A 27,583-nucleotide genomic window follows, 5' to 3' on the forward strand; every position below is an offset into this window, starting at 1 on the left:
AAGACCTTCTTTTGCTTCAACTCTTTCAAAGTATTATTTTCAAAAAGCTAAAAACATGACTCTCATGCAAATATATAATGAATACATGTCAAAGATTTTTTAACTCATTAATGGGGGAACCAGCAGGATGGTAAAGTTACCATCCTACCCCAGGTGAATTAGATAATCCTGTTAAACACTTCGACGTGAAAAGGACATGTGGTCAGCTTTTTGCCTATCTCCAAATTTTGAAAAATTTTCTTCACATCCGATTATTATGAATAATAATGTCTACCTTCCAGTTGTTATGAGACATAAGAAAACGTACATGGAAGTGCTTTGCTCTGAAAAGCACTACCCAAATATAAAATATTGTTATCATTACCAATGGCTTTCTAATTGAATCAGTCTCTGCTAAACACTTTCAACCTGTTCACTGCCTCTCCCTCTCCTCCTTATGTTTTCCCAAACTCATCTACTAGCCATAAACCCATCGGTAACTTGATGGGTTACCACCCCCAATATCCTATCAACCACCAAGCCTTGCCTATTGACCTCCTAAATATCTCCATCTGTTTATTTATCTCCTACTTGACTTTGAAGCCTCTACTTAAATGCCACATCCCCAGGTTTTCTTTCCCGGTCTCCAGGAGGCAGATGCTCATCCCTTTACCTATTTGACCCCATGGCACCCTATATTTCCCCATTCTTTGAACATCACACTACATGAGTAAATATTTTAATTTTTTTGTCTGCATCCCCTCTTCCTTGAAGGGATGCCTCCTTTATTGTCTTGTTCAGTATTTACATCCTAGGACTTGGCATATTGTAAGAGCTCAATAAATACTTAAATGTATAAATGGAATGAAAATGATCCATCTGCCAGAATAAAGTACATTTTTTTTAAATAAGATGCTATCATAAAAGGATATAAGGGAAAGAAAATCATAGTTCAGGAAGGAAGGAAGATTAAGGAAAATAAAGGGAGCTGATATTTAAGACAGTCTTAAATTTTGAGAGTTGTAAAGGCCTCAGAAATCATGCTGATACCTCTACCCACTTTACACATGAGGGATCCAAAAACTTAAAGCAATTTGCCCATAACCACAAAAGTTAGTGACAAAGCAAGGATACCAGCCTTGGTCTTACGACTCCCTGGCACAATACCACCATGCAATGAATGTCTGCAGAGAAGAGGAGGGGAGAGGGGAACAAACTGAGTCTCTTCTTTACTCTTAGCAATGGTGCTGGCACCCAGTCACTTATTGAGTTTCAAGGTAATAAAACAAGCTAGAGAGACAACATTCTGATTCATCGTTCCCTGGGTTCATGCCTATTCACCTTACATCTGAGTAATAACGTCTCCCTATGAGACCGTGCTGTCATTTTCCTAGGAGTCCTTGAATACTCTCAACGGTCTTGTGGGAAATGGAGAGTTAGGAGTTGCATTTCCACAGAAGATGCAGAGTGGCTAATTTCCTTCTTTCCTCCCCCACACACCCATTTCAAACTAATCCATCAGATCTCAGGAAAGTACAATACATGAAACAACAAGAATAAAAGCCTTTATATTAAATTCCTTGTGGGTGAACTTTGCAGATAAAGCAGAACAATCTGATCTTAACAAGTTAAATGGTTTGCAAATCTCAATGTGCTGCACCCTTCAGATGCATCCTTATGTAAAATAAATCACCTAGTATTATCAAAACAGTATTTGGGAAATCTGCAAGTGCAGTGGAGTAAGAGGGCTTGCTTCAGAAAATCTGTATAGATAGATAGATAGATAGATAGATAGATAGATAGATAGATAGATAGATAGATAGATAGATAGATAGATAGTTTATGGCAGGGGTCTCTTAGACAACTAATTTTTCATTTACCTAAATGCATAATTGTGTGATAGGAATATTGAGCTATTGAGATCAGGGAAAGGGGGACTAGAATGTAGAGGAAGGGAAGAGAAGAATAAAGGATGTTGTCATTGAGTCCCTGAGTATATAGAATCAGAGACAAGGACAGAAAAAGATGGCTTATCACTCCCTTATGAAAATCAAGGGAAAGTAAGCTTCATAGAAAGATCACAGGATGGGATAAGGCTGTAAGATACTCTGGTTGATATTGATCTGTTGATTGCAGACTAAATATTTTCTATGTATGTATTTGTACACATTATACAACTGCATGTATGTAAATATATATATGCATTTGTGTATATACACAAACATACATAAAGGTTGTACTTGCTATACAAATAAACAAAAATGTTAGCAGTTTGCTGTTTGTAGGACATCTACCTTCACACCATGCCTTGACCTTACCATATATTTTCCCATCATTAGTATATGTTTGAAAACAACTTGCCAGGGTTAGAACTTCAACTTGCATTTAAGAGATGAACACAAAGTAAATTGCACAATGATTAAATCTACAAGTGGTATATGGGTGTTGTGCATGTGCACAAACAAACATAAACAAACCTACATTGCTTCAATTAATGAAGGCAGCACTTATTTCAAAAATCATCTGTCCAATAGCCATCTCACTACTCTGTCTATGACTAGGTATATCATACTCCCAAAAACAGCAGTAATACTAAGGGAGTTTTTTTAAGCCAATTGAAAAAATTTTTAGACTTTTTAAATTCTATAATTGTAATAATGATAGCTACTATTTAGTAAATGTTTCCTTCTATACTGGGAACTGTGGTTTACACAAAGCTCTATCACAACAACTCAGGCATGAGACCTACTGAAGAAAAGTTAGTAATGTCATCTTTATTGAAAAAGACAGTGTGTATATTACTGACTTTAACATACAGTGATCACACATGAAAAATTCCCCCAATGCTGATAAGACAGAAGTTGATTTATTTTACTTACACATGTACCTGAAAAGTGCAGCACACTGCAATTGCAAATCATTTAATATACCAACTTCAGATTGCTCTACTCTTATTGCAAAGTTTAATCAGATAGTATATATTAGAAAAAAATCATTCACCAGTGTTTTTATGCCATATTCTCTTAAATTCTAGTGGGGTAAGTGAATGTTTTTTTAACTAAGAGCTGAAAAATTAAGTTAATTGAGATGGCAATTTGTTTCATACAAATAATTCAAGATTAACGACATTCATTCTATAAGGCAAAGAGGCTTCTGGAAGGCTGTACGCTCTGTATCTGGTGGGGAATCTGAAGTTGCTGAAGGTCAGTAGGATAGACAGTCAAGAAGAAAAGCTGGATGCAAATTGGGGGAAAGCAGGGGCAAATTGGAACGTGTACCTGCCTCTCACATCACCTAACCCAATAATGAAGGTGACTTACTGTCTGCCTTTGAGCTGCACAGGGGCCTGGCCTACAGTTCAGAGAAGCAGAATTGCTGATATGGACAGAGCTGTCGGAACTGGGGGTCCAGCTGCTGCCCCCGTCAAGGACGTGAGCCAGCAGATCAGTCTTCTCCACAGGTCCTTCCAGCACACCAGCAACACTAGCTGACTTGCCAAGTGCAGTGCCTGCCAGCTCTCACCCAGCCCTTTCTACTGGTCAACCCTGATCTAGAACCACAGAGGGAAGAAAATTCTGGGAGCCATAGCTCCATCCTAGCTAAGTTGACACAGTGCAAGACCAACCTTTTGAATTAATGAGATTTTTCTTTCCTTTCTATGATACGTTTCTGCTAACTGTGAACCACATCACTGAGCCACTTGGCATTAGGCCTTCGTGTGCAGATAAAGTCAATGAGTTGGATTTCCAAGTTCCAAAACAGGTGAAAAAAAAGAAAACATTTTGCTTTCGGTTCATGATTCCACTGCATTTTAGCCCAAAAGATGTTTCTCTAATAAAAACGATTAGCTATGCATCATCTCACAACCTTGCAAACTCTACCAAAAGCAAATGCACCTTCACATACCCACAGCAAAAGAGGAGAAATTCAGCAGTTAGGATTGGAGTAGTGAGGAAGTCAGTTTAAATGTTCATCTTTACCCTACAATTAAAAAGTCTATCTTCTTTTATATACAGTTATTTACTGTAATGTAACTTCATTAGTTTAAAAGATATTATTTCATGTTAAATGTTGAGGTCTTTTAAATACAGAAGACTCAAAAATAGATGACAGCTTCTTTTTTCAAACACATTGTTAAACCCTTATCTCTATTTGATTTTTCAAAATTGTGAGGCACAAATTATACAGAGCAGAGCACTCTGAGTCTCTTTTCTGGCCTGTAAAGTCAACAGTTACGGTGCTAAAGTTTAATCAATCCCATAAAATGTTACTCAGAAAGTGACCTGGTGTTATGCCTGGAGTACATCTCCTACATTAAAAAGCACTTTCAATGCAGCCAGAACAGCATTATTGAAAGAGATAACTAATAGATACCTGGACGAGGATGGGGGAAAGGAGGGTAGTGGTGGGGAAGAAAAGTCAAATGGGAGAGAAGGCCACGAAAATTCCATTTTCCAGCACTTCCCTAAGGAGATGTGGTTGCATAGATGCATGCCCAGGTTGAATAATAAAGGTCTTTTATCTTATTTCAAGCAGAGAGCTCCGTGAATTTCATAGTGAAACCAGACATAGTGTGTCCTTCTGGTACAAACTAGAGATGCCAGCACATAAAGCAGGAGGAGTGCCTGAACAGAGGTCACCAGTACAAGTGCCAACTGTGGAAATTTCAGCACTGCTCACACCAACTACTTTTTTTTAAACAAATAAGGCTTTCAATAGTAATTACGCAGACCAAGGAATAGAACTCCTTTAGCTCTGAAATCACACACACTCACTCATTATGTGTACAGACAATGATTGTTTGTTTAAATAAGTATACATGCATAAGAACTTAAAATGTGTTCGATTTTGAAAATGCAAATGTAAAAAAGTAAAATTAATTCAAATTCTACCATTCTGGGGGGGAAAATACCCATAGTAAAACAGGAAAAGTGCCTCCATTTCCCATGTCTCCAATTCTGCCTCTAAATAAAAGGTAACCTGTTTGAACAGTTGGATGTTTGTCCTTCCAGACATTTTTCTACACTTTTACAAGTAAATGCAACCAGTACGTCTTGAGTGAAAACTCAAGTGTCTCTTAGATAACAGCCACACCTATGGTCACTTTAAGCTCCTAACAAACAAAGGCTCAAATATGTATTTAATGTGTCTAAGCAAGGTAATAATCAAAACCTCATTCTTGACGTGAAGTTCAGCTTCTCTCCTGCGGATACGTGGATGCTGCCTTAGACTAGCCTCAGGTAGAACAGCTGTTATCTGGGGAAGAGAGTATGATTGATTTCTTCTCTCTTTCACCAGTCGTATTTCTACTCACCCTTCTAAACTGCATCTTCTGATCTCTCAAGCGTTACTGTGTCAGGAGAAGGGAGATGGACATCTCTTAATTGTTTATTGTTGTCAGCCGACTTTGGGCTTCCGGGCCTTCAGGAATCTAAAGCTGGTCCCCCTTCCACCTATATTGTCGTGGCTCTCTCATCTGTTGGTGTTGGTTAATGTTGGTGAATTCATCTCTCTTCCTGCTGGTCGTGACTTCCTTCTCAGCCCCAGGAATCCAGCTATACCTGCAATTTCTCTCTGCTGTGGTTTGACTGTTCCTCCAAGTGTTCTTGGGCAGGCTCTAAGTGCTCGATCTGTGTGTGTGTGTGTGTGTGTGTGTGTGTGTGTGTGTGTGTGTGTGCGTGCACATCTGTCTTTCTGTCTTTCTCTCTTATGCATGACCCATATTCAGTTCATGGGAAATACATATGGATCTTCTACCCACCAACTCTAGGACCGAGGGCAACCAAAGCAACAGCCTTTCCTTTGGTTTTGCTAGCAACTATCTCCCACCCTTTCTATTTCTCAGATGGAAGTCAGACATCAGCCCACCTGGCCCCCACTTGCAGGCCACACACACCGTACTTTCCAGTGGCCCTACTGAAACCCCTCTCACCACACTCAAGGTAAGGGCCGCTACCCCACAATCCCCATTCTAGAGGAAAGGAGGGGAACTTAGCACATCAGTAGGTCTCCCCAAATATCCTCTTCATAAATCCACCTTCAGTTTTCTCACCCCGGAATTCTGTATATCCTCGAGGTATACAGAGGTTTAAGAATCATCCAACTTTCAGCCTTATTTTTGTAACTCCTACAGGATGGTTGGTTTTATCAGTCACTTTTTTTTAGATAAAGTTATTTAATAATAATAAAAATGGCTCTTTAATAACCATTTAAATGGTTTATTTGTTTTTTCACTAGTCACTTTGATATCTTTCAATTTAGAGTCTTGGTTGAAACTCATATTTTAACATCATTTTATACATATATATGGCTGTGTATGTGCATTCATGAATGTGTGCATATTTCGTAGATATAAATAACATTATTTGTTATATTTATACTCTAGTCTTACAGAATGTTTAGGCAATGGGCATTCTGGCTAATTTGAAAATTCTCATCATTTTGAACACAGTTGTTATACTATAAGATGTTACAATTATTTAAATTATTTGATGCAAATAAAGTGACTTCTCATATAAGCTTTTGATTCATCTGTTTCTTTTTAAGTTGAGTATAACTGAGAAAATCCAGTTAATTCGGAGCAGAAATGAGCCAGATTCAAGTTAACATAGGTTTTGCTCTACAAGTCTTTTTTGAAATTCTTCCTCCCTTCTTTTTCTAAACATATCAAATGTATTTTTGTTGTTGTTGTTGTCGTTGTTACGAAGGCAGCAACAAACTTCAGATCATGGTCTGATCCACTCTGAAGAAAGCCTCTCCCCAGCATTTGAGTTCCCTGAAATGTTATCCAACAGAGAAAAAATATTTTCCTAACTTTTAAGAAACTCCATCTAGGACTTCCCTGGTGGCGCAGTGGTTAAGAATCCACCTGCCAATGCAGGGGACACGGGTTCGAGCCCTGGTCTGGGAAGATCCCACATGCCGCGGAGCAACTAAGCCCACGCGCCGCAGTGCTTTAGAACCCATGAGCCACAACTACTGAGCCCGCGTGCCACAACTACTGAAGCCCGCGTGCCTAGAGCCCGTGCTCCACATCAAGGGAAGCCACCGCGCGATGAGAAGCCCACGCGCTGCAACAAAGAGTAGATGCTGCAACTAGAGAAAGCCCGCGCACAGCAACGAAGACCCAACGCAGCAGAAAATAAATAAATAAATAAATTTGTAAAGAAAAAAAAAGAAACTCCATCTATTGCTATTTTCATCATGGAAGATAACTATAGTTCTCTCTAAATAAATAAATAAATTCTGAATTTTTCAACTTCTTACAGTGTGCTCATTTGCTGCCCTTAACACAAAGGACTGGCAACTTCCCTCCTATAACCCCAGGAGCAGAAGGGATACTGGCAGCCTACATAATATTCTGCTCAAGAATGTTTTAAGGCATCCTAAAGGAAACATTCTCCAACACAGTCTGTTTCGTTATGTATTCAATAACCATATGTTCGCTTCCATGTGGATAATGTGCAGCATAATAGATACCTGCAATGATTCAAGGAGAAGGCAATTATGGACTCAAGGGGCTTTTACTGATTAGACTCTGAATGGCTCAAACATGACCAGAACTCCAATTGGGCATTATTAAAAGTTTGCTTTGATGCTTGGGTATTTGCTCTTTTGTGCATCACTAGCTTCTAAAAAGCACACACACTACCTTCCACATTCAACGAATGCTACAATTAGGTATGATCCAAAACCACAATGTCATTTTACATTTTGAATAAACCTTACTAAACTTGCTCCCAGTTGAATACTTTTCACACATGAAATCATAACTTTAATTCAAAATAAATCCTCTGAAACATTTACAGGACAGTAAATATGAGTCTAGTGAATGGATACATGAAAAAAAAAATGAACAAAGCAGTCCTACAGCGCAGGTAGATAAAAGAAACCTGAAAAGTAAAATGGGAAAATACATTCCTGGGCAATTCTTCTGCCCCAGAGGAAAAAAGGGGAAAAAAAAAAAGTTAACCAACAATAATAATCTCATCACTTGTTACAGAAAATTCTAACATCTCGCAAAAGCCTGTATAGTGGGTGTGGGTAGAGGATCATTAATCACAGATAAAGCTATTGAGGTTTAGAGAGCTTATCTTTTCCTTAAGTTCATATAATTACTAAGACTTGTTCATTCAACATATATTTAAGTGCCAGGCACCTAGAAGTAAAATAACGTGATAGAATAGAGAATAAGAAAACTGCTGTATATTGAGTGATCAGTGAAGGTCTCTCTAGAGTGGTAACATTTAAGCTGAGATCAAAAAAAAGAGAGGGTCAGCCAAGAGAGATCAACAGGCAAAGCACACCAAGGAGAAGCCATGGGTGCAGAGGCCCTGAGGTGGGACAGAATTGGTGGGTTCAAGAACTAAAAGCAAGCTCGTGGGCTGGAGAGACTGAGTAAGGAGTTCTGGGGTATAGCCCCCAATGATCCCTGCTTCTGGCATTCATACCTATCTACAGTCCGCTCCACACTGTACCAGAGTCAGCCTGTATCACCAATGGTATACAGCAGAAATGACGGTATGTCATTCCTAAGGTTAGGTTATAAAAACTGCAGCCTCCATCTCTCTCTCTCTCTCTCAGATCATTCACTCTGGTGGAAGCCAGCTGTCGTCTCATGAGATCACCCAGGCAACCTATGGAGAGGCCCATGTGCCAAAGAATTAAGGCCTACCAATAATATGTGAGTAAGCTTGGAAACGGATCTTTCAGTACCAGTCAAGCCCAACAAAACTGCAGCCTGGCTGATATCTTGACTGAACTAGAACGACCCAGTTTAGCTGCTCCTGGATTCCTGACTCAGAAACTGTGAGGTAATAAATGTTTGTTATTTTAAGCTGTCAATTTAGGGTAATTTATTACACAGCAATAGATACTTGTAAGTCCAAACTTAGTTCACACCCCACCTTAAATAGCCATCCTGTAGCCACTCTTGGGGACTAGGGGAAGGTACTCCGGCTGTGTGGTCTGCCTACAGGAAAATGGGCCAGAGAAGAGACAAGCAGAAATCCTGGAAGTAGGTTAGAGACTTTTTGGGCAGGAATCCCAGGATTTCCTGTACCTGGTGCATGGTCTAAAAGACAAAGCATGGCTCTTTGTGGGCATACCTATTGATTCTGCAGACTCTTCACCCCATTGAGGGGGGTATAGCTGGAGAAAAGCCTTCTACAGTGTGAGGCCTTTGGGAGGGGCCCTCATGGCTAGGTCAAAGCACAGAACTTCAGGATTCCCCTTAAACAAGTAAAAATCGTGTTTTATCATAAGGTTTCTAGGATATCCCACAGAACTCCAGAGAAAAGAAATGCACCAGCCATCAAGAAGCACCTGGAACCAGAGGTTCACAACACTTTCAGTTGTCTCTCTCCATCTCATCTATGTCATCTGCTTTGCATTTGCTGTATTTATCACTTGCCCTCTCCCTAGACTCACTTTTTCTATTTTCTGGTCAACATAGCAGCAAACAAGGTCACTAGGATTGTCAGCCACCAAAGAGAATGCTCTGATTGGCCCATCTTGGGCCAGATTCCAACTCTTGGACTAATAAACCAAGTTGGAGATAGAGTTATATTGTACTAATACATGGCAATAATGGCTGTAAACTTGAGGACTGAATGGAAGAGGATTTCCTAAAGGAAAGGAGTTCTTCTTTTACATGTGCTCACCATGTTCTTATAACGTAGAATTTAATTATCAAGATCATGAACAAATTAAACAGTTTAAATAACTGAATGTTTTCACAAATAAAATTAAAGCAAATAAAAAATATCCTGGAATACTGGCAAGAAGTCTTCAGGAGACTAGAGAGATAAAGAGAATAGAGCAGGGCTGTGCATACAATTTAACAGGCTGTATAATGCTCACCTTCTAGAATACACCATCATGATGACCCTATACTGCAGCCCTAGTCAATGAAATGTTTAGGGGGAAAAAAATGGCTTTCTGTGGCAGAGGTTGCTTGGTCATGGATCATGAGTCTTTAGTATATAAGTCATTACATTTTTTGGAAAGCCTATATTTTCAAACTTTCTAAAATAGTCTGCATATTCTGGATAAATGCATCCAAATGATTGTTATTCAAATTATTTGCTAATTTAGCTTTACATAAAGCTGCACACACAACTTTTCCATATCAGCCTAAAACAAAAATAGAGTACTAATTTAAATGAGAAACAATCAGAATATCCATCTTTTTGGTCTTTTTCAGAGACAAGGCAGAAATTTCTTGAGAGGAAATGCCATTGACTCATCTTTGTAATGTGAGCTGCCGAAGGATGAACTTCATGCATTAAATTCTTCAGAAAGTCAAAGTAATTCACAGAAAACATCAATTACCATGAAGTTACAGAGAAAGTTTGTATATTTTAAAGAAACTTAATTGGAGAAGTTGGTATCCTCCTGGGAAGTTTAACCATGTAATCTCAAATAATTCACTGGAAACCAGCTCAGCAGAACCTTCAGTTATCGAGACATTTCCCAATACTAAACTTGCAAGACAGGAAAAAATAAATCTTAGGAATATAAAAATGTAACAAAATTTATTCATAAAAATAATTTCCTTTCCACTGATATTAACCTGTTATATAGCCCTCCCACGTGTACTGTGTTTTGAACGATTTTGTGTTCAAAGTTGTAATTATTAAATATTATTTAATATTTATTAGTCAATGATTTAGTTATCATTCTGAGTTTCTGATTTACCATTTAACAAAATTATGGTCAAAAGCAAAGAATCTAGTATGTCAGTTAATCTGGACAACTTCGTTGAGGTTAATATATAATTTCTGTTATATTTTTTTACAGTAGTGAAAATAATTCACTGATGCCCATTATTACATTTGAGCCCATTAGAGCTCAAGGATCTTAGTCTAGTAACCAGAGTTCTAAAATTATCATAAATTAAATTTACTCTTCAAAACTTATATCCATAATTATATATCGAAAAATTATATTGAAAATGTTCAAGATAAAGACCATAATGTAATATCTGAATGATCAAAATTAAAATTTTTCACCACACCAAAAGATATATTATTTGCAAAGCGCCTTAGTAAGCAAGGAATACAAAAGCATAATGCATTCTCCCAATGAGCTCAGAGGACACTGAGAGTTATATTTATTCATTTATCTAACCAGCAAATAGTGGATACCACTTATGCACCAGGCTTTGTTAATGCTTTGTTAAATCTCTGCCCTCAAAGTACTCACTAACCAGTAGAGGGAGGAAAATAAGTGCTACAGTAGGCATTGATGTAGAGACGATTAGAGGCATGAGGGCAGGAGTAGTCAGCAACACCTGGAGTTTCAGGAAATTCATTATAAGAAGGTGATATGAACAGAAAAAGTAGAAGATACTATACATGTGGAATCTGAGTAGGATATTCCTGGTGATAGGAAAATGGCTAGTGAAGAAACTAAAAGACTGTCACAGCCTGGCATGCTTGGAGAACTGCAAGCAGGATATCAGTAATATGATAGGATGGGAGCGAGCAGGAGGAAGGGTACAGCAAGCGATAAGAATAGGAAAGTTTACAAAGCAAAGCATATACATTTTAAATTTTGATGTAAGGTAGAATATTGTCAAAGGTACTGCAGGCTTAGTTTCCTAGACAATGGAAATCTATTGTAGATATTTAAATAAGTAACTGACATGATTGCTATCTTATATTTTCTAATAAAATGAAAGTAAATTAAAACCTTTGATACCAAAACCAGAGAAGGAGAATACAAAAATAAAACTACAAAACCAGATATCTCATGAACATAGACACAAATTTCTCAAAAAAAGAAAAAGAAAAAGTAAATTGAACCCTACAATACATAAAAAGAATCAGGACTTCCCTGGTGGCACAGTGGTTAAGAATCCACCTGCCAATGCAGGGGACATGGGTTCGAGCCCTGGTCGGGGAAGATTCCCACATGCCACGGAGCAACTACGCCTGTGCGCCACAACTACTGAAGCCCGCGCACCTAGAACCCATGCTCTGCAACAAGAGAAGCCACCGCAGTGAGAAGCCCGTGCACCACAACAAAGAGTAGCTTCCACTCGTGGCAACTAGAGAAAGCCCACGGACAGCAACAAAGACCCAGTGCAGCCCAAAAAAATTAATTAATTAATCTTTTTAAAAAAGAATCATACACCAAAACCATTCAGAGTTTATCACACTGTTGCAAGAATTGTTCAATATTTGAAAATCAATCAATGTAATCACCATATTAACAGTTTAAGAAAAAGAAAACCATATGATCTTATCAACTGATGCAGAAAGCATTTGACAAAACTCAACAACCATTTATGAAAAAAATTGCAGCAAACTAGTATATAGAAAAGAATATCCTCAATCTGTAAAGGAGCATCTACCAAAATAAAAACCTACAGCTAACATCATACTTAATGGTAAGAGACTGAATGCTTTCCCATGAGATTGGGAGCAAGGCAATGATGTCCAGTCTCACCACTCCTACTGAACATCAAACTGGAAGTTCTACCTAGTGCAAAAAATGAAACAATAAGAAATGAAAGTCATACAGATTAAAAAAGGAAGAAATAAAACTCTCTCTATTTACAAACACTATGATTGTCTGTGTAGAAAATTCTAAAGAATATACCAAAAACAAATGAACAAAAAAAAAAACTCCTAAAATGAAAGAGTTTAACATGGTATAGCATACAAGGTCAACAAACAAAAATTAATCATATTTCCATATATTAGCAATTTACAATTGGAAAATAAAATTTTAAAGCAATACCATTTACAATTGCTCCCCAAAATTAAATACTTATGTATAAATCTAACGAAACATTTACAAGACCTGAGTCCTAGACTTTAAAGAAAAGAAATTCCCTTGAGCATCTGGGAAAAGGAGAAAATTACTCATAAGGGAAAAAAATTAGACTTTCATCAGACATTTCAACAACAAACTTTATTCTAAAATAAATTGGAGTAACATATTTAAGATACTTGTATTAGTCAGACTTCTCCAGAGAAACAGAACCAATAGGATTTGGAGAGAGAGAGAGAGGGAGAAACAGAGTGTATTTTAAGGAAATCGCTCTTGCAATTATGGAGGCTGACAAGTCCAAACTCTGGACTTCAGGTTGGAAAACAGGGAAGAGTCGATTTGCAGTTCAAATCCAAAAGCTATTAGTCTGGCGAAAAGGGAAGAGACAGTGCTATCATTCAAGTAGTGGAGAATTTCCTCTTGCTTGGAGGATGTCAGTCTTGTTCTATTCAAGCCTTCAACTGATTGGGTGAGTTCTACCCACATTATCGAGAATAATCTGCTTTATTCAAAGTCCACTGATGTAAATCATCCAGAATAATGTTTGACAATATACATGGGCACCATGGCTCAGCTAAATTGACACTTAAATTAACCACCACAATACTTGAGGAAAAAAACACGTGAACTAGGAATTTTATATCCAGAAAAACTGCTTTCCAAGTATAAAAAGGCACAGACAAAATGTTAACATCAGGAACTCAGAGAACAATATGCCCATGAGTCCTTCCTGAGGAATCTACGGATAATGAGCTGCAGAAAACCAAATTAACTGGAGAAATATTAACATAAGAGTTGGCAGAATTGAGCACCAGTGTCTTCTAAAATTACAAAAGGGAAGACAACCTGACGTGACGTGCTTCCCGAGGAAGGAACGCCACACCACATATATAACATTGCTAAAGGATTAAACTTGAGTATGATCGAGCCTCTGGATTCAAGGACCATTTGCAGAAAATATAGAGGACAAAGGAAAACTAAACTGCCCCTTGAGATACAATCAGCAAGAGCCAGAAAGTGGAAAATACAGGTCCCAGGACTCATGTTCTTCAACAGATCTTAAGGCAAAGAAAGGGATGAAATAATGACCTATAGAAGAAAAGAAATATAAATCCAAAATGTTTAAAAACAAGATAAAACTAGTATTTAGGGATTCACACTGGAGTGATAAAACTGTAAAGGAATGCAATGAGCGATTACAATAAAAATTAAGACGGTGATTACTTTTGAGGGTAAAAAGCCCGTTGTAATTAGAGTGCTTTTAAGCAGGACCACAGTATGACTTTGGTGGGCCTGAGGTACTTTTGCCTTGTATAAGTTATAGTTTATGACTGTGTTGGTACAAAGACGAACATATTCATATATTAATATTGTATATTAAAATATTTCTTCTGTTTTTCTTAAAAGAAATTAAGGCATTCCATAAGCCCCTAAAATAATTCAAAACATTTTAAGAGAAATATAAATATTTTTATGGCCAGCATGGTCATTCTTTGGTGAAGTCTCTCTTCCTTGTTCATAGCCAGTACCTTTTCATTGTGTCCTCACGTGGTAAGAGGGGCTTGGGCATCTCCATGGAGCCTCTTTTATAAATCACTAATCCCATGATGAGGGCTCCATCATCATGGGATTAGTGTTTAGCACCTTCCAAAGGTGTTATCTCCTAATACCATCTTCTTTGTGTGTTAGGATTTCAACATATGGATTTAGCGGGGGACACAAACATTCAGACCATAGCATAGACCAACAGAACAGAAGGGAGAGCTCGGAAATAAAACCACACCCAGAGATAAATTCTTGATCTTCAACAAGGTTACCAAAAACACACAAGGAGGAATAAATGTTCAATAGATGGTGTTGGGAAAACTAGATATCCAAGTGCAAAAGAATGAAATTGTATTGTATTCTTATCTCACAACACATATAAAAATCAACTCGAAATGGATTAAAGACTTGAACATAAGACCTGAAACAGTAAAACTATTGGAAGACAACATAGGAAAAAATGTTTCTTGAGTCTGGCTTAGGCAATGAATTTTTTGGATGTGACCCCCAAAGCATAGCAACAAAAGCAAAAATAGACAAGTGGGATTGTATCAAAATAAAAAGCTTTTTCACAGCAAAGGAAACAGTCAATGGAGTGAAACCTATAAACTTATAGGAATTTGCTGAAATCATGACCAAGTGCTGAGCTTCTTACAGAATATTGGGAAGTCTATGTTATTTATCTCATAGACAAGGTGACTAGAGTTAACATCTGGATCAATTTCTTTTTTCTTTTTGCTTTTGTTTTTGTTTTTGTTTTTATTTTTTACATGCCCACTACCACCAAAAGCACTGGAAAGAATATCAGAGAAACACAGGCTTAACTGAAGATAACAAAGCTATCATAATATTAGAAATGATAAAAATAAAATAGTCTCATGAAACAAATCAATATCCAAAAACCTGTAATAAATATCTTCTAGCTACCAACATTATTTCCTTGATTCAGCTTTGACTCCAATCCCTGATGCTATGCTTAGCACATTATAGGTGCCCAAGAAACAATTGTTGAAATAAATAAATCCATAGACTAAAAATCTGTCCTTATTAAGGCCTTTTCCTTAATATAGAACATTATTGCATTTGAGTTTTCACTAAACAGTTGGTATTCATGCAAGCAGGCATAACTAGGGACTTTCAAACTTCTTAAGGCATAAAAATACCAGTTTAGAGATTCCTTGTTCCTGGAATAATTTTTTTTAAGAACTGTCATTGAAAGCCTGAAAAAAAAAAAAGATCTGGTATTGTATCCAAAGAAATGTACTCACTAAAGCAGAGTCTGCATGCTTCTGAATACTCACGCATGTGCATAGTGAGCAGAATTCCAGAAATGGTGAATACTCCTTCTCACTAAATTAACATTATGAATGTAAATCTTACAGATGAGACCACTGACCAGGAAAAGAGATTGAGTGGGTCATTGTATAACTGGTATAGGAACAACAAAAAAATACTGAAGAAAGTTTTAGAAAACAATAACTTTTAAGCTGAAAATAAACTGTTTTGACTGCTGCTAGAATAATTATATTAGCAGCTAAAGCTGTGTTCTGCTCCCAAATACCTGTTCATTGAAACGCTTCTGTTATGAAAGAGACAAATTAAAAGCATACAAATTAATCAAGAGTTTATTTCAAAAAGCAATTTCTTTATGCAGCAGGAGAAAAATATTATAACCTCACAGCTCTATAATTAGGAAAGATCATGTTAGTTTAAAGGCCTTCATTCAACTGAGCTACTCTGTAGAAAAGAGAGAATTTATATCAGAAAGAGGAAAGAAGAGGTCAGTATTCCAAGATGGAGGAAATGAGAAAGAGAAATAAGAGAGAGAGGGAGAGAGGGAGAAAAGAACAGATAAGAGACCACATGCTCTGCAATAACTTCCCACCTTGAAACATCTCCTCAAATATTTAGCAAATGCTGATAAAATTTATTAGACCTCTGTTGCCTGTCACCTTATAGGGGAAGAGAAAATCACTTTAGTAGGGTGAACCTTGTGTATGGGATGTGAAAGTATTCTTTTCAAAAACTTTTTTTAATTCTCATAAAACACAAGTCAATGACTTATTCAACTCATTGATGAGGGGACCAGCAAGATGGAGAGCTGGTTCCAGGAGCATTGGGGGAGTTGGGTGTCATATACCATGTGAAAGAGAATGTTAGAATAACATTTTTAGATTAGATACAAAACTAGTTGTATCCTACAGGACAATAAAAGCATAACCTAAGGATATAAATCATTTGCATTTCTACTAGAAAAAAAATTCAGAGGCTAACATTAATTTCAGTCTGGTCTCTGAATCATAGCAAATAATAGGTCAAAAAATGTATTCCCCTTTTGGAGGGTTGACAAAACTATGGCTTGCAGGCTAGCCACCTGGTTTTATAAATACAGGCAAACCTCTGAGATGTTGTGGATTTGGTTCCAGAACACTGCAATAAAGTGAATATGGCAATAAAACAAGTCTCGTGAATTTTTTTGGTTTCCCAGTGCACATAAAACTTATGTTAACACTATACTGTGGTCTGTTAAGTGTCCAAGAGCATTATGTCTGAAAAGCAATGTACATATATTAATTTAAAAATACTTTATTGCTAAAAAATGCTAGTCATCTTCTGAGCCTTCAGCAAGTCGTAATCTTTTTGTAATAGTAACATCAAAGATCACTGATGATAGGGAACTTCCCTGGTGGTCCAATGGTAAAGAATCCGCCTTCCAATGCAAGGACACGGGTTCCATCCCTGGTCAGGGAACTAAGATCCCACATGCCGCGGGACAACTAAGCTCACGCGCCACAGCTACTGAGCTCGCGTGCCTCAACTAGAGCCCGCATGCTGCAAACTACAGAGCCCACGCCCTCTGGAGCCCGCGCCACAACTAGAGGAGAGAAAACCCGCACTCCACAACTAGAGAGAAGCCCGCACACCACAACGAAGAGCCGGCGCGCAGCAACGAAAGATCCCGCACGCCTCGACAAAGATCCCACGTGCCACAACTGAGACCCAATGCAGCCAAAAATAAATAAATAATAAATAAATCTGTTTTTAAATAAATTTATTTATTTTATTTTTGGCTGCATTGGGTTTTCGTTGCTGCACTCGGGCTTTCTCTAGTTGCAGCGAGTGGGGTGACTCTTTGTTGCGGTGTGCGGGCTTCTCATTGCAGTGGTTTCTCTTGTTGTGGAGCACGGGGCTCTAGAGCACAGGCTCAGTAGTTGTGGCACATGGGCTTAGTTCCTCCATGGCATGTGGGATCTTCCCAGACCAGGGCTCGAAACCGTGTCCCCTGAATTGACAGGCAGATTCTTAACCACTGCACCACCAGAGAAGCCCAATAAATCTTAAAAAAAAAAAGGAAAAAAAAATCACTGATGACAGACCACCATAACAAATATAATAATAATAAAAAGCTTAAAATATTGTGAGAATTTGAAATATCGTGAGAATAGTGAGCAAATGTTGTTGGAAAAATGGTGCTGATAGACTTGCTCAACGTAGGATTGCCACAAACCTTCAATTTGTAAAAACACAATATCTGCAAAGCATAATAAAGTGAAGCACAATAAAACAAGGTATGCCTATAAAAATCTTTCAGAACACAGCCATGTTCATTTGTTTAAATATTTTCTGTGGCTGCTTTCAAGCTACAACAGCAGAGTTGAGTAGTTGTAACAGAGATTATATGGACTGCAAGTTTAAAATATTTACTGTCTGACCCTTTAAGGAAAACTTTGCTAACCTCTGCCCTAGATGATTAAATAAATTACTGAGAAGACCTGTAAAAAATACTCCACTAGGACATTAAAAGGACATGCTGCCCACTCTTTACCTTGTTTCCAAATTTTGAACAGCTTTCCTTAACAAGAAAATTTAGGTGGGGTAAAGCATAACTTTTTGATGCAAGGTCCAGACCACAAAAAGTACAAAAACTAGAAATTAGCAGACATCAGAAAAGAGCTTTGAACTTTCACAGGCAATGGCATTGACTGGGGCCACAAGCCAATTATAGTGGCGAAGGGCAAGACTGCTGCAGATGGTAACTAGGTAATATAGTAACTATAGAGTAGAGGCAGTAGAGTTTGTCAAATCTTCTATACTTTCTCCTCTTTATAAAACACAGTAATAATTGTTCACTGTAATCATCCTGGGATATAACACTATCCTGAAGTCTGTCAGTGTTTCATGAAAAGGAATTTAATCTTGCTCAGCATAGTTTCAGTGACACTGAGTATTCTCTTGGTCTGAATCTTATAGTACAAACAATATGTAATGCATGTCCTGTGGCAATGGTTTTCAAACCGCACTCGGTAAGGGAAGGTGGATGTGGGATAGAGGAGCCAGTAATTAAGACTCCCAACCTTTTTCTCTTATTTTAATCCCAGGAGCTGCCTTTTACCAATTTTAAAAAATCAAGTGTCCACTTTGAATTAAGGCCTATGTGGGGACAAAAAACAAAACAAAACTGCCCAACTGCCCAAAGATGCTGCTCAGGGGTCAAGACTTTTCAATGAGAAGAGAGAAGAAACATAGAAATGAAACATGGAATATCACAGCCAATCTTGCATCCATTAAAAGCATACTATTAAAAGTATTTTTAAAGTCATTAAAAGTACTATGGGGACTTCCCTGGTGGTGCAGTGGTTAAGAATCTGCCTGCCAATGCAGGGGACACGGGTTCGAGCCCTGGTCCGGGAAGATCCCACATGCCGCAGAGCAACTAAGCCCATGCACCACAACTACTGAGCCTGCGCTCGACAGCCCGCGAGCCACAACTACTGAGCTCACACACCGCAACTACTAAAGCCCGTGCGCCTAGAGTCCGTGCTCTGCAACAAAGAGAAGCCATTGAAATGAGAAGGCTGCATCGCAACGCAGAGTAGCCCCCGCTCGCTGCAACTAGAGAAAGCCCGCGCACAGCAACGAAGACCCAACCAGCCAAAAATAAATAAATAAATAAATTTATGGAAAAAAAAGTACTATGACAACTTTATTCTCATAAATTTGACAATTTGAAAGAAATGGACCAATTCTTCAAAAACCACAAACTACCAAAAAGACCCAATATGAAATAGGGAACAAGAATAGTCCTATAATCACTAAAAAGAACTTGGACTCAAAATCTTTAAACTCCTGAAAAAGAAATCTCCAGGTTACAATGGTTTCTCTTAGAATTTTATCAAACATTTAAAGAAATAACACCAATTTAACACAGTCTCCTTCAGAAAATTGAAGAGAGAACACTTTCCAACTTATTTTATGAAGCCACTTATTACCCTGATACCAAAACAAGACAACAATACAACTTAAAAAGAAAACTACAGACCAATATCTCTCATGAACTTGGACACCAAAATCCTAATAAGCTATTAGTACAGTTGTCCCTCAGCATTTACAGGGGATTGATTCCAGGAAGCCCTGCGGACACCAAACTCCTCGGATTTTCAAGTTCCTTATATAAAATGACATAGTATTTGCATATAATCTATGCACATCCTCCAGTACACTTTAAATCATTACTTGTAATACCTAATACAATGTAAATGCTATGAAAATAGTTGCCACCAAGTGGCAAAATCTAGTTTTGCTTTTTGGAACTTGCTGGAAATTTTAAAAAATATTTTTGACCCATGGTTGGTTTTATCTGCAGATGCAGAACCTGAGGATATGGAGAGCCAAACATAAAGTAAATCCAACAATATGTCAAAAGTATAATACACAGTGAACAAGTGAGATTTATTCTAGGTATGCAGGCTGATTCAATATCCAAAAATAAATCAGTGAAACCTAACATATCAATGGGCTAAAGAGGAAAAATCACACGATCATATCTATTGACAGAGAAAAAATATTTAACAAAAGTCAACACTCATCATGATTTAAAAAAAAAAAATAGCACACCCCGAATAGAGAGAAACTTTTTCTATTCCACACAGATTGAATCATGTCTCTCGACCCCATGCTAGATTCACGGAAGCAACTCTTACACTCTGACCATTGCTCACAAAGAGCATCTCCAAAAGGCCAACAGCTAACATCATACCTAACGGTGAAAGACTAAATGCTTTTCTTCTAAGACTGGGGACAGGGCAAGGATGTCCACTCTCACCAAAATATTCAATTCAAAATAATTGTATTTAAAATTGTGCCAGATGTTCTAGTCATTGCAATAAGGCAAGAAAAAGAAATAAAAGGCATACAGATTGGAAAAAAATAAATAAAACTGTCTCTATTTGCAAATGACATAATTGTCTATGTAGAAAATCCTAAAGAATCTACAAGAATAACTCCTAGAACTAATAAATGATTTCAGTGAGGTCACAGGACACAATATCAACACACAGAAATCAACTGTGTTTCTGTATACTGACAACAAATAAGTGGAAACTGAAATCTGAAACTCAAAACCATTTACAAATTTTCTAAAGAAAATGAAATAGGTATCAATCTAGCAAAACAATACTTAGGTATAAATCTAACAAAAGCAGTATCTGTATGATGAAAATCATAAACTGCTGATGAAAGAAATCAAAGATCTAAAAAATACATGGAAAAATAACTGTGTTCATGGATTGGAAGTTGCAACATATTAAAGATGTCAATTCTCCTTAAATTGAATCTATAGATATAATGCAATTCCTACAAAAATCTCAGCAAGGATTTTTGTGGACATCAACAAGCTTATGCTAAAATTTGCATGGAAAGAGAAAGGTCCCAGAACATCCAAAACAATTTTTAAAAAGAATAAAGTAGGAGGAATCATTTTTCCCACTATTAAGACTTACTATATAGCTACAATAATCAAGACTATATAGTATTGGTAGAGGGATAGACAACGGAGCAGTGGAACAGAACTATGAACCCAGAAATAGACCCACACAAATATGTCCAATTACTTTTTCACAAAGGAGCAAAATCAATTCAGTAGAGGAGAAATAATCTTTTCAAAAAATGGTGCTGGACCAGTTGAATATCCATAGGCAAAAAAATAAAATAAAATAAGGAAACTTGACCTAAACCTCACACCTTCTACAATGATTAACTCAAGTAGATCATAGACTAAAATGTAAAACATAAAACTATAAAACTATAAAATCATAGAAAACCTTCAGGACCTAAGACTAAGCAAAGTGTTGTTAGACTTGACACCAAAATCATCCCATAAAAGGGAAAAAAATGGTGAATTTGATCTCATGAGAATGTAAAACTTCTGCTTTGTTAAAGCCTATGTGGGAGAATGAAGAGCCAAGCTACAGACTGGGAGAAAATGTTTGCAAACCACATATCTATCAAAGGCCTAGGATCTAAAATAAAGAACTAACAAAATTGAACAGTAAAAAATTCAAACAATCCAATTAAAAGATGGGCAAAAGACACAAAGCTACATTTCATTGAAGAGGATATGAGATGACAAATAAGCACATGAAAAGATGTTTAACATAGTTTGCAATCAGGAAGATGCAAATTAAAACCACAATAACATATCACTATACTTCTATCAGAATGCCTAAAATTTAAAATAGCGATAACACCAAATGCTGGCAAGAATGCAGAGAAATTGGATCACTCATACATCACTGGTGGGAATGTACCATGGATCAGTCATTCTGGAAGGCAGGCCGACAATTTCTCAAAAAAACTAACCGTGAAATTACTGTATAAACCAGCAATTGCATTCTTTGGCATTTATTCCAAAGAAAAGAAAACTTATGTTTACGCAAAATCCTGTACACAAACGTTCATAGTAGCCTTATTCATGATAGCCAAAAGCTGGAAACGACCAAATATCCTTCAATACATACTGTGGAATATACTGCTCCACAGGAAAAAGGAACAGACTGCTGACAGACGCAACAACTTGGATGCATCTCCAAGGACTTATGCTGAAGGGGAAAAGCCAAACGTTACATGGTATATAATTCCATTCTTATGACATCTGTGAAATAACATAGTTATAAAGTGAAGAACGGATTAGGGGCTGCCTGGTATTAGGGATGGGGGTTTGGCTATAAAGGGACAGATGGTAAAGTGGCTAATTATGGTGGTGGTTACTGCATAGAGTTACACACACACACACACACACATACACACAATGAACACATGTGTAACTGGTGACAACGGAATTGTACAGTGTCAATTTTCTAGTTTCAATATTGTACTATAATGTCTTATGTAAGACATTAACATTGGAGGATGCTTGGTGAAGGGTGCACAGGACCTCCTTGTACATTTCTGTGCAACTTCCTGTGGATCTACAACTATTTCAAAATAAAATGTTAAAAAAATACACTGCCCAAAGACGATGCTCAGTTGTCTAAAATACAGCAATACCTCAAATACTCAAAATGTATCCAGTCTGGAGAAACAGAATCTTAATGTACACATCTTCCATGCCTTTTATCACTTAAATTTACTATTTTACTAAAATCTGCATGTGGGATAGAGACACTTTACATCTTAAATTTGTAATCTGTTTTCAGCCCCCGTCTGTACTGAAGTAGGTAGAATGTAGTGGTGTCGTGGTTATAAGCGAGACTCTGGACCTGGACTATGCCACTTAGTGCCTGTGCGAGAAGTCATCCCACCTCACTTCTGCCTCAATTCCTCATCTGTAAAATTGGTATAATAATAGTACCTACCTCAAAATGTTGTATGATTAAATGAGCTGATGTATGTAGAAAGCTTTGAACAACGCCTGGCATACTGCAAACTTTCGATGAAAGTTAACTCCATTACTTATGTCCTTGTTAACATCGCCATCATGAGAATTTACTTTCTCTCTCATCAATATCCTTTATCAGAGGACAAGTACAAAATAATGGGTCACCAGAAGTTTGAAACCATAAATAAGATCTCTTATATGATTTTCACACTGAAAATCCCTAACTTTCCATATAGTATTTCTTTACATAGTTCTACTGAGAAGCATAAGATGTCTCCAGGTAAACAATCACTGTCAAGATTTTCACTGAACCAGAAGTAGAAAACACCAGAAAAAATTCTAACAAAATCACCTGTGAAATTGGTCTGATTTCTGCTTCGAAAAGTTTTAGATAAGGCACCAGACTTGTGGACAGCTATTGAATCTAAATCTCATCTCTTTGAATTTTTATCTTTTTTAAATGACTGATTTTTATAAAAAGATGTTTGCAACCTACAATGGATATTTCCCTTTCAAAAAAAAAAAGTTAGCGGTACCTTCCTCTCCCACCTGATGTCACTTAAAGCACTCACCATTATATTTTCCCAGTCAAAGCAATCAGATTGAACATGCAAATATAATTCCTTTGGGGTGGAGGCGGGAGTAGGATAGGAGAGTACCACAGGGTAAAACATGTGAGCATTACTAGAGAAAAAGTCTGTATCTCTTCCTCTTCACTTAATCCATTTGTGAATTCATAAGTTCTTCTATGTGTCAGGATTTCTTCTGGGGGCTGAAAATACAACAAAGAATAACTAAAAAGATAAAATCCCTGTGCTCATGGAGCTCACAGCCTAGTGGGGAAGGCAGACAACACAAAATTACACTATTGTGAGATTCCTTCTATGAGTGGGGAAACGCAGGACAATAAAGAAGCATGTAGGAGAAGCACTACCTTGGTCTGTGGGATCAGAGGACACTTTCTGAAAGTAGCGATATCTATGCCAAAACCGAGGGCAGAAGTTAACTGCAAGGCAAGTGCCTTTTACTTACACTCCCATTTTTTAAAAATAAGAACATTTTGAAACACTTATAGGAAGGAACAGATGAAGACAGGTCAAAAACTGGGAAGAGAAAGGGGAAAACCAATAAACTAGGTTCCCTAAAGCAGAGGTAGGGGTAAGATGCAGAGAACACATAAAGACTCGCCTCAGAAGAGAGACGTGGGAGGTTTTAAAGGGTGAGGGGTGGGAGAGAGCAGCCTGGAGGAACTTCACATGAGGAATTCCCAGCAGCAGAGAACACCGCTGGGGGTGGAGACCGTGAATAACTGAAATGAGAGTCTCTCCTTTTCTGTGCCCCCGTGGAAAGCAAGGGGAGCTCGGATGCTGTTTGCATCCGTATAGGGCGTTCTTTAAAAACACTTTCAGGAAGCCAGTCTGAAAAGGCTACTTACTGTATGATTCCAATTATATGACATTCTAGAAAAGGCAAAACTATGGAGACAGTAAAAAGATCAGTGGTTGGAAGGGGATTGGGGGAAGGAATGAACAGGTGGAGCAGAGCATTTTCAGGCCAGTGAAACCACTCTGTATGATACCATAATGATGGATACATTTGTCCAGACTCATGGAATATACAACAGCTAGAACGAACCCTAATGTGAACTATGGACTCTGGGTGATAATGACGTGTCAACTGTAGGTTCACCAATTGTAACAAAAGTACCACTCAGTGAGGGATGTTAATAATGGGGGAGGTTGCACATGTTTGGCAGCAGTGGGGCAGTGGTATATGGAAAATCTCTGTACCTTCCTCTTCATTTTGCTGTGAACCTAAATCTGCTCTAAAACAAAATTAAGAATTTAAAAAAGAATACCTTCAGGGCCTCTGTAACAATGCATAAATAATGAGAAATTCAGGGGGGAAAAAAAACCCTCAATACATCCTGACACTTCTTTTAAAGAAAAAGAACACTAACAAACCATCTGACCTAAATATCTTTAAACATAACTATAAAATGTGATGCCTACAAGGCATCTCACTTCCCGGTTGAGATCCAAGGAGAGAGAGGTTCCCTCTGCCCAGGGCCGCACAACCCATCAGAGCCTGAATACACACCCTGTCTCCAGACTTCCAGTCTGGGATGCTCCCTATACACCATACTTTTTTCTTTCCTCCATTAGATACTTTGAGAGATCATCTCACTTCCATTTTTGTGTTCTACTACACAGCACCAAAGTCACATTGTGAGAGGTTGCAACTTAGTCAATCGCCAGTTGCCCAGCCCAAGGGATGCGCTGAACTGATGGTTGGTTTTGGTGTCATGCAGACCCAGCCTGAGTGCTGGCCGCCAGTGGCTCCTACACAGTCCCTAGAATTTAAAGCATAAATATCATTTGTCCCCCCAAGTCCGCTCTGTCAGCATCTGTCTAGAAATTGAACGGGAGGAAGTTTACTCCCAGATCCACAGAGAGGGCTTCTTTCCCAAGCCCAGAGAGGCAACGTCTGATCATTGAGATGCCCATGTTCTAAGTCACTGAGGCCAGCTCTTGCCTCTTCCACTTACTGTTTATTTCAGACTATCCAGGACAGATCAATAGGAAGACAGAGCCAAGAGGTGCTCCTCTGCCTTATACCCTAAAGATAATTCATCTTGAATGAAAGCTTCTGTTTCCTAGCTAGTTTCTAAGCAAAGGTCAGTGCTAGCCATCCCCCCAAAAATGTGGTACACAAGATATAGCTCCTTCCCACATATTTCCATTTCCCTACCACTTCTGCCGTCCCACTGTGGACCCCACCCTCCAGTGCTTCCCTGCAATACTCTCATCTTCTCCTTCCTCTCCCAAAGGCACGTCCAAATGAAAGCTCTCCCTGTCTTCAAGTATGACATTCAAACCAAGCGTTAAGCAAAAGTAATACGACCAGTTATTTCACACCACGTGATCAGTACACTCTCATGCGCACTGTTATCTTATTTGGGATGTGTGTGCTTATTGTGCATAAGCACAATAGTTCTACGTGCAATTTTGGAGCTAGACAGGCCTGGGTCCAAGTCCTGGCCCTGTGACATGCTAGCTTTGTAACTGTGGGCACGTGATTCAATTTCCTGGTCAGTAAAAGGGAGATATAAGGATATCTGCCTCAGATGGGTGTTATAAGAATTAAATGAGGTAATAGTTATAAGTGCTTAGAAAAGTCCCTGGCACATAATAAGTACTCAATAAGTGGTAAATATTGTTATTTCTGATTCGTACTACATACCTGTGATGCAAACAGGGTTTTAAATCACCATTTTATATAGCAGTCATGTGACTTGCCCAAGGTCACAAAGGAGACCTTGTATCCTATTGTTTCCACCTAAACCCTCTGAGAATATTCCGTTAATCCTCCTCCAGCATTTAAAAATAATAATATTGACAGTAATAATAATAATAATAGCTAACACTGTGCTAGGTTAGGAAATTGAGGCACAGAAAGAGAAATGATTTGGCAAAAGTCACCCAGCTAATAAGTGGCGGAGGCAAGAACCAAACCCAGTTAATCTGGGACCAGAGTCCAGGCTCTAAACTATCACACTGTAAAGGAAGTGTTATTTCATTCACTCATTCCATACCCAATTCTCAACTATTAATTTCTAGACACTATGCTAGGTTTGGAAACAACAGGCTACATAAAATAGTCCTTGACATCAAGTAGCCTGCAATCTAGAAAAGACTAATTACCACACAATTTGTTGAATACCGTTTTAGTGGCATGAACAAGGTGCTTCAGAATCACAGAGCAACTGATGGTGTCTGGCCCAGTCAAGGAAGGCTTCATGCAGGAGGTGCCCTTTGGGGGAAATGTTGCCTCAAGGTGAAGAAGGAGCAGGCAGAACATTCCAAGCAAAGGAATTTGTGAGGGATTTGGATTCAAACGTGCAGAAGTCCCGGGGCCAGTGCGAAGTTTAGCGTGGAGAAGTTCATAATGAGAATAATAGGGGAGGAAGCTGGGGAAATGAGCAGGAACGGCATTGAAGAGATCCCAGCATACTAATCCAAGAAGTCTGAATTTTATCCTTGGAACAAGAGCGGGGGAAAACACGTTTTTAAACAGCTGTATGGAGTATTGTGATTTGATTGTAACTGAGCAGGACCCTATGAGGCCTTCCCAGAATAGACCCCCAACTGTGTCTTCCGCCTGCCTTTTGTCTGTAGAAAAACTTTAGTCAAAGAATAAATTTAATTAGAGAAGTGAGAAAACGAAGAAAGGAAAACAGTCAAGCAAGACAAAATAATAATACTTTAACCATTAAACAAAGTCAAGGACCTTAAGTTCTTTCTCAAAGACTATAGATAATCTTCTGAGCCATGTCCCTTGAGCTGTTTTGCAGATACTGAAGCCCCACCAGGTGGAAGAAGTTAACTGGGTGCTGCCCACAAGCACGCAGACCCCAGACTGGTTGGAACCAGAAGTTTAATGATGCTGACTCCCAATTACCTCACCACCAGCCAATCAGAAGAACGTCCACGAGCTGATCACGCCCTGCTCCTTGAACACTCTAAGACTCCTCACTATTCCCCTCCAGGGCGGGACACACAGTCTTGAGGGCATTAGCCCACTGTGGCCCCCTTTGTCTGGCAAAGCAATAAAGCTATTCCT

The sequence above is a fragment of the Eschrichtius robustus genome, chromosome 4, assembly GCF_028021215.1.
Source record: "Eschrichtius robustus isolate mEscRob2 chromosome 4, mEscRob2.pri, whole genome shotgun sequence".
In the NCBI taxonomy this organism is placed as follows: Eukaryota; Metazoa; Chordata; class Mammalia; order Artiodactyla; family Eschrichtiidae; genus Eschrichtius; species Eschrichtius robustus.